The 7,595-nt window shown below is 47.2% G+C and overlaps 1 protein-coding gene across 1 annotated transcript in view; it reads right to left on the reverse strand.

Annotated features, from left to right (window-relative positions):
* Positions 1 to 3,104: 3,104 nt before the first annotated feature.
* Positions 3,105 to 7,595, reverse strand: part of LOC106814866 (sodium/hydrogen exchanger 2-like) — a 31,704-nt gene continuing 27,213 nt past the window's right edge. Inside the window, exon 12 of the mRNA XM_014819239.1 lies at positions 3,105 to 3,140. The gene's annotated coding sequence lies outside the window, so the exon portion shown is untranslated. The remainder of the gene's footprint in view (positions 3,141 to 7,595) is intronic.

The raw sequence follows: 7,595 nt of genomic DNA on the forward strand, positions 1-7,595 counted from the left end.
CCTCTAACAGTGAGAACATTGATATAATTTCCGTACATCACTCACGAAACATACCTATGGGAGCTATGGGAATATTAACGATCTCTGCTAATATAAGGGGTTTGGAGATATCCCCAACTGCACTCTTTCACGACAAGATTTCACTAGACAACGAACAACTAGATTAATGATTAACCGTCATAATGCATCAGCACATAAGCGGACATTCTAAAGGAGACTGTGAGGTAACGAGCTGAAACCCAGGGGACGCTGTGTCAGAAACAAAATTACTCCTAACATTAGTCTTAACATTTCAACAATTTCTTGCATACCGTACCAACCGCGCTTCTACCAACGGTCTGTGAGAGAAATATAATGTTAAGACTAATGTTGAGACTAATTTTATTTCTAACAACGGAGACCAAGGATCGCACAACTTCATAGTACCCATGAAGGACCGTGATGAAATAAGTGTCCAAAACGGAGCAGCAGCGTGGGTTGGGGTGGGGCACGCAAGTGACAACGAACGGTAACGGGAAGGTACTTGTAATCCACTATGTATTATTAGTTCTTGTTATAATTTAATACGCAGAGACATGACGAATTAGAAACACGACATTAGAAGTAAGCAGAAGAGAGAGAGCGCGCGCAAGAGAGAGAGGCAATAGAGACAGTCTGCTCTCTCACCGATCACGCCTGCCCTGCCGTGCGGCACAATCAAGACAATCAATCAAAAAATCGCTACAAACAGCTTCTAGCGATCTCTCCTCGCAGAAAATCGGAGCAAAAGTTCAGTCGGCGTAGATGATATCAAGAGTAGATAAATAGTTATTTATCTACTCTTGATGATATATATATATACGCGGGAGTGAGATGAGATGCAATGCATGACAGCTTCACACGACGAGGACCACGCTCTCCCAGCCATAGCTCTGTTAGATCTGCAGCGCGTAGATGTGCACGTGTTCACCGCGTGGTCCACGTGCTGCCACCGACCAATCACGGACCGAAATCCTTTGTTAATCAGATACGAAAATCTAACAAAACCAGATCGAAGCAGAGAGCCAGCACTTAATAGAGAGCCAGAACTTGAGAGAGAGCCAGAACTAGATAGAGAACCAGAACTATATAGAGAACCAGAACTTGAGAGAGAACCAAAACTTGAGAGAGAGCCAGAACCAGTCCCTGATTCATCTGTGGCAACCATCTGTTCAACATGGCAACATGCTGCACATATAGGAAGGGGTATGCCCGTCTCCTGACATGCCGCCGACAACGTTGCCAAAGAAAGCGACCGTGTACGTTAATGAACCTAGATCCAGTGTGATCCCGCCCCCAATCATCCACCACCAGCACCTCTCCACTCCAGTAAAGCTAAAGTAACGTAAGTAAGCTTCCTAGGACCAACCGCAATTTTTGAATTCATGTGATTCATACGCAGCGAAGGGTATATGGATTACCTAGCTGCTAAAGTCAAGTAAGTAAAGTAAAGTAAGTCAGCAAAATAAGTAAAGTAATGTAACTCTTCTTCTTCTCGGGTCACTACACTACACCCGACCTAGCCACGGCAGCACACATGACCTGGCGCGGTGGTTGAAAACCTCGAGGTCTCTAGGTCTACAAGGGCTCTGGTACTAGGGGGCATTCCAGGAGATGTAAGTTGCTTGCTAAGACTTGACTCACGTTCAACGGCAATTTTGACATTCATGTGATTCATACGCAGCGAAGGGTAAGACTGATTACCTAGCTGATGACGTAAATCTGCTCGTCAGACAGGATGACGGTAGTGTGACGTCACTGCAATGTGTTTACTGATGAGATCAGCAGTAAGAAGCGTGGACCGTCGGTAGATGTCGCCACCTACCGTTTACAGACGCCACACGCGTACGGGTCCCCCAACAACTGGGTGACATTATTGGAGATATATTACATTATCGGGATATTATGTAATAACAATAATAACTTGGGGCTACGCGACGCGGTAACCTAGCTCTACCAGTGTAGCCTCTTCGCTCCTGTTACCGGGCTGTGCTCGTGCTACCCGAATCCACGCCCTGCATCTATACCCAGCTTAGCGTGCTGCACGGGAGTGATTAGAGAGTTCCACTTACTTGTGCACACACGCACACACACGCACGCACGCACGCACACACACACACACACTCAAACACTCAAACACACACACACACACACTCAACGCCCCCTCGCCGGCCACGCACCGCTCCGACCGCACGCCGCACAGCACACACGCACGCACGCAGAACGAGAGAGAGAGAGAGAGAGGAGAGAGAGAGAGAGAGAAGACAGAGAGAGCGAGAGCGAGAGGAGAGAAGAGGTTGGATTGATTGAGGAGAGAGGAGAGAGAAAGGGCGGACGAGGAGTGAAGAAGGAGAGAGAGAGAAAGGAGGAGAGAGAGACAGGAGAGGAGCGCGAGAGAGAGAGGGAGAGAGAGAGAGAGAGAGAGAGGACGACGAGACGACGCTGCCGGCGCGGAAGAGGGGAGAGAGAGAGATAGAGAGAGAGAGAGAGATCGGAGAATGATGAGTAGAGAGAGAGGTAGAGAGAGAGAGAGAGACGAGAGAGATGATGAGAGAGAGTAAGACGGGCTAATAAATTATTTCTACATATTTCGACGATGACGCCTCCGTGTAATAAATAGTACCACGTGCGCTAACAATGATTCTTCAATGAGCAGGGCAACAACAAAAACTCAATTTCTTTTTTTTAGGTGATTAGCTGAGAAATTCTTTGCGGTTATACACTATACAGGACACACACACACGCTGCGCGCACGCACACGCGCACACACACACACCACACTGCGCGCGCACACACACACACCACACAACACACGCGCGGCACACACCACACGCGCGCACGCACGAATGCAACGCCTCCACGCACACCCTACGCGGCACACACACGCGCGCATACACACACACCCGCGCGCGCGGCACACACACACGCGCGCGCGCACACACACACACACACGACGCGCGCAGACACACGGCTGCGCGCACTTACACACACACGGCGCGCACTCACACACCACGCGCGCACGCACGACATATTTGGAACCACTCACATGTCGCGTACACGTTCGGTGACCGTTGGTGGCCATGTGCATATCTTCAATGCCCACCATCACATGATCCTATGAACTGCTAAACGATGATCAGAAAGAAACAAATATATAGTTAAAACGTCACGCCTTACATTCCACCAGTATCCGCACGCACGCACGCACGCACGCAGCCACGCACGGCAGCGCACGCACGCACGCCACCAACGCACGCACGCACGCACGCACGCCCAAGCACGCACGCACGCCGCACGCACGCACGCCTACGCACGCAGCGCAACGCACGCACGCACGGACAAGCCGAGTAAACAACATCACGAAAACACATTGCAGTTAGCCATTCTAATTCACTTACGAATAACTAAGGATTAATGTGAGGTTAGGAATATACGGATATATTAAGTAGACGATTGCAGGGTACAATAGCAATGTGTAGTTCAGGGATAATAATTCTCTGTACACTAGGGCATGGTGAAGTCGCCACCTGCCCTCACCTAGGCTCACGCATTGATAAATTTCGATGAATCCCCGTTATAGCTACAACAAACATTCGAATTAACGTATAAGGCGGGACTTTGACTTTTTGACAATTCGACAATTTCTTTGAACTTGTTCTAAAATTAATGATACTTATTCATCTTGGCCGGTGTGTGTGTTGTGTGTGTGTGTGTTGTGTGTTGGTGTGTGTGCGTGCGTTTGCGCTGCCGTCGGTGGGCGTTGGTCCGCCGTGCGTTATGATACTCGGAGCACATAGAAAACGTTGGTCTAGCTAACCAGCCAGCCTTGAAACTCTAGTTAAGAAACCATCCATTCAGTTGCTTCCGATACCAGACTCACCGGAAAGTCCAACCCCAATACAGTCAACTGATCCGCAAATGGAGTAAGTCGAGAGTAGCGGACGCGATCTTAACGTCAGATGGTTCGATGCTTGAGATTAAATAACGTAGGCAGCAATGCGGTTTAAAGGCACAATGCGCACCAAAACGCTAATTTCTACAGTACTAGACTAGCAATACTTCGTGGCAATGCATAATCACACTACCTTAATGACAAAATAAACTCTGACGCTTCCTCCCATTTGACTGCACGTTTCCCAACAAGAAAGAGGTGCGAAAATCAGGTAATCAGGGCGCCAACGCTAACTTGTTTCCAAACAACAAAACAATCGACTTGGTTTGTGCGTGACGTCACATGTTGTACAGGGTGTTAGTAAGAATTGTTTTGTCCCCGGTAAACTGTTTGCTAGTGGCGCAGTCGTTAATGAGAGGACGCCGGGAAAGGTAGGTTGTGCAAACGAAACAAGCCAAAACGTAGACGTGCAGCCCGTAATAAACGTGAAAACTAACGTATTGATTTTAGGCTTGATATCGCCCACAGCGGCGAACATTGCGCTAGCGCGTATGCAAGCGAATAACGCACACGGGGCCGTAGAAAATCTTTGCTACACCCGTGGACGTTTGCCTGGCAGAGCAACGAAACGTCGTCAACAAGCATCGGCAAATTTGAAAAACAGTGGACGGTATTTTCAAATACCTTTTATAAGGACACACGCGCATGTTGAAATGCGAGGAACTAGAGTTTATTTTGTCATAAGTAGTCGTGATTATGCATGCACCGAAGACGTATATTGCTAGTCTAGTACTTTGTAAGAAATTTAGCGTTTTGGTGCGCATTTGTGAGCGTTTAATAGAACCTTATTAACCGTAAGTGTTGATATTTTACATAAACTGAGCCAAAGCGCAACGAAATCTTGTAATTAACACAAACCAACGACTATAGAAATCACAAACAGAAATACGTCATAATATGAATATAAAACAGAATCGGCAGGACTAATAGAACAAAAGGACTACAACGAATAGAAATTACCAGCCTAAGAAATTTGTAGACCGAATTTCGAGTGAATATCCATCGGACCGGTAGGACAGACAGGATGGCCATGCCGACTACATCGAACTATCGCTACTAAGAGTTAGCACAGACATGATTTTATACGTTTACGCATATAACGTAACGACCGCTGATCACTCCAGTCTCCTGCTCCCTCAAACTAGGCGACATCTACAAGCTGCGTGTTAATTGCGGCGGAGTTAAGTTAGATGATGTCCGTGCATTTGTGTTTATCCAATTATTCCGCTCAGACGGGGGTCAGAAAACGGATGATTTATAACATTCAAAAAATCACCACATCGCCACGCTTAAATAGGCCAACGAACTAAGCGAGAAAGAAAGGAGGGTGCACTGGTCCTCCACAGTCCACAATAACGCGCTACCCGCCCCCAACAACAAGCCCCCACAACAAAACCGCCCAAGAACGTCCCCAAACAACCCTTTAAACGTCCACAACCAAACCCCAAACGTCCCCACAACCAACTCTAATCCACCAAACTCTACATCACGCGTTGGTCCCCTTTCCCGCTATTATTACTATCATCACTGCCCCATAGCTACAACGTTACGTTTGTCTCGCTTCGCACATACGTGGGCTTACGTAAAACAGTCGGCAGAGTCGGGTCGGGTAGCGACCCACCGTCTCAGCCTCAATACTATACCCAAGCGAGTGGAAGGCAAAATATTAGAGAATCGATGAATAAAAAAAAAGGTTAGAAAGAGTCCAGTTGTATTGCCCGGGGGTCGTTACCGCAGTTATTCGCGTGTGGGTACATAAAATAAATCGTGTACCTGCTCAGCAGTTCTCTACCCGCTAAACAAGAACAGGTAGTAATACACAAAAGCACAACAATCCGCCATCCCAACCTACATTTAAAACAGCCTCTTTCTTCAAGCAAGAAGAAAACGCGGCATTTTAGAGACGTAGCATACTACTGGGTGTAATAACTGGATCAGTGCGCCTAGCGCAGGGAACAGGAACCCAGCGATGAGATCACACTAGCGAATACAAACAACTACGTCAGGTTCACTTCGATATAAATATCGCTCCGTGATCTGTGAATACATTCCGGCTCACGACGCAGCGACGGGGTGGATTGGTTAAGTAACTATAGGTACTCAACCACTGTCGTAGCACAGACACTTGCGAATCGCTGTACACAAACCTATCGAAAATATAGCCAGACCTATATCAAGAGCGTATAATACTAGCGCCACATACATGTATTATTTCTTTAGTTCTTGGACATATATTTATAATACTAGGTTAATTAATATAGACTCTACATTCTTGTTGTTTTGCCCAGCGGCGTGGTTGAGGATTGTACCTGCATGTGTGTTGCAGACGAGGGATTTGACGCCATTTAACAGGAAACTCTCGGCAATAATAGTAGCGAAAGAATGTATTTAGAAACATTAACGGACTTTGGCAGTAACATACATTTCGTGTTTATTCACTATCATTTATTATTGAACGTTCCAAGTCGGTCGATAGCAACCTTTTCACTCAAGCCTATCCTCCACCTCTTCCGTGTACAGGCAAGTGTTTAACCCATCTGGGGCCGTTCCGCCTGGCATGGCTTTAACGCGTCCGTAAACCAGGCGCATAAAAATGAATTCGAATTTATTTCGCTAGCTTTTTTTTAGCTTTTATTCTTTTGTCTATGTTTACAGGACGTTATGTACTTTTTCTTGTTTACTTGAAGACTAGCTAGATAATATACAAGGGTTTAGGTTGAAATGGCTATGCCCCTATTGAAAATGTCGTGGGGCATTTTCTCTTGTGAGGGATCCGCCAGACTTTCACAGATTCTCAAATCGCTTATCCTCCAATCTCATCGATGTACAGCCTACAGCATTACGCCGTTCACTGACACAGCCACGGCGAGCTCGATCGATTGATTTGCATCTCAAGACTTACGAAGCTTTCTTCAAAGCCTGCATTAATATAGCTGAAGACGTTCGATATACGCAACTGTTCGGCGGAAAAATTCGCAGTATCCCCATCGGAGGCGTGAGTGTGGCAACCAAAGCTGTAGCAGCCGTCTTCTGTTTCCAGTAGGTTGATGAATTGAAGTCGCATATATGCGCGTCTCTACAGATATTATTGCGTTAAGTTAGGTCGCCATAACTCAGGTTTATAGACAGACAGCCAGCAGCCGAGCCAGGGCCGCGTCACACAAGACGGATAGATTAATACAAACATGCAGGCACGCAAAGCACAGACTTCAGATCCAGGCAGAGAGAAAACAGAATAGACAGGACAGGCAGGCAAGGCCGACGGACGGACGCCGGAACAGAACGGACGAAAGGACGGACGGACGACGGAACCGACAACAGACCGCGAAACGAACGAACGAAACACATGACGACCGAACGAGAATGATACGACGATTGAACGAACGACCGAACGAACGAACGAACGACCACGAACCGAGTGACGACCGGTCGGACATGTACACAACATAGCATACACAGACACGTGGCACAGGACCTGACGATGGAAATGTTAGGAGCGTGTAGGATAGCCTTATGATTCACATCAGTATACGAGCATGAGAAGAGCCCCGCGGCTGCTTAACTCTGCCATATACTGCCGCAGGCAGGCACCTCCGACCACTTATAGAACAAGGTTATCTTTGTT

The sequence above is a fragment of the Priapulus caudatus genome, unplaced genomic scaffold (genome assembly GCF_000485595.1).
Source record: "Priapulus caudatus unplaced genomic scaffold, Priapulus_caudatus-5.0.1 Scaffold993, whole genome shotgun sequence".
Lineage (NCBI taxonomy): Eukaryota > Metazoa > Priapulida > Priapulimorpha > Priapulimorphida > Priapulidae > Priapulus > Priapulus caudatus.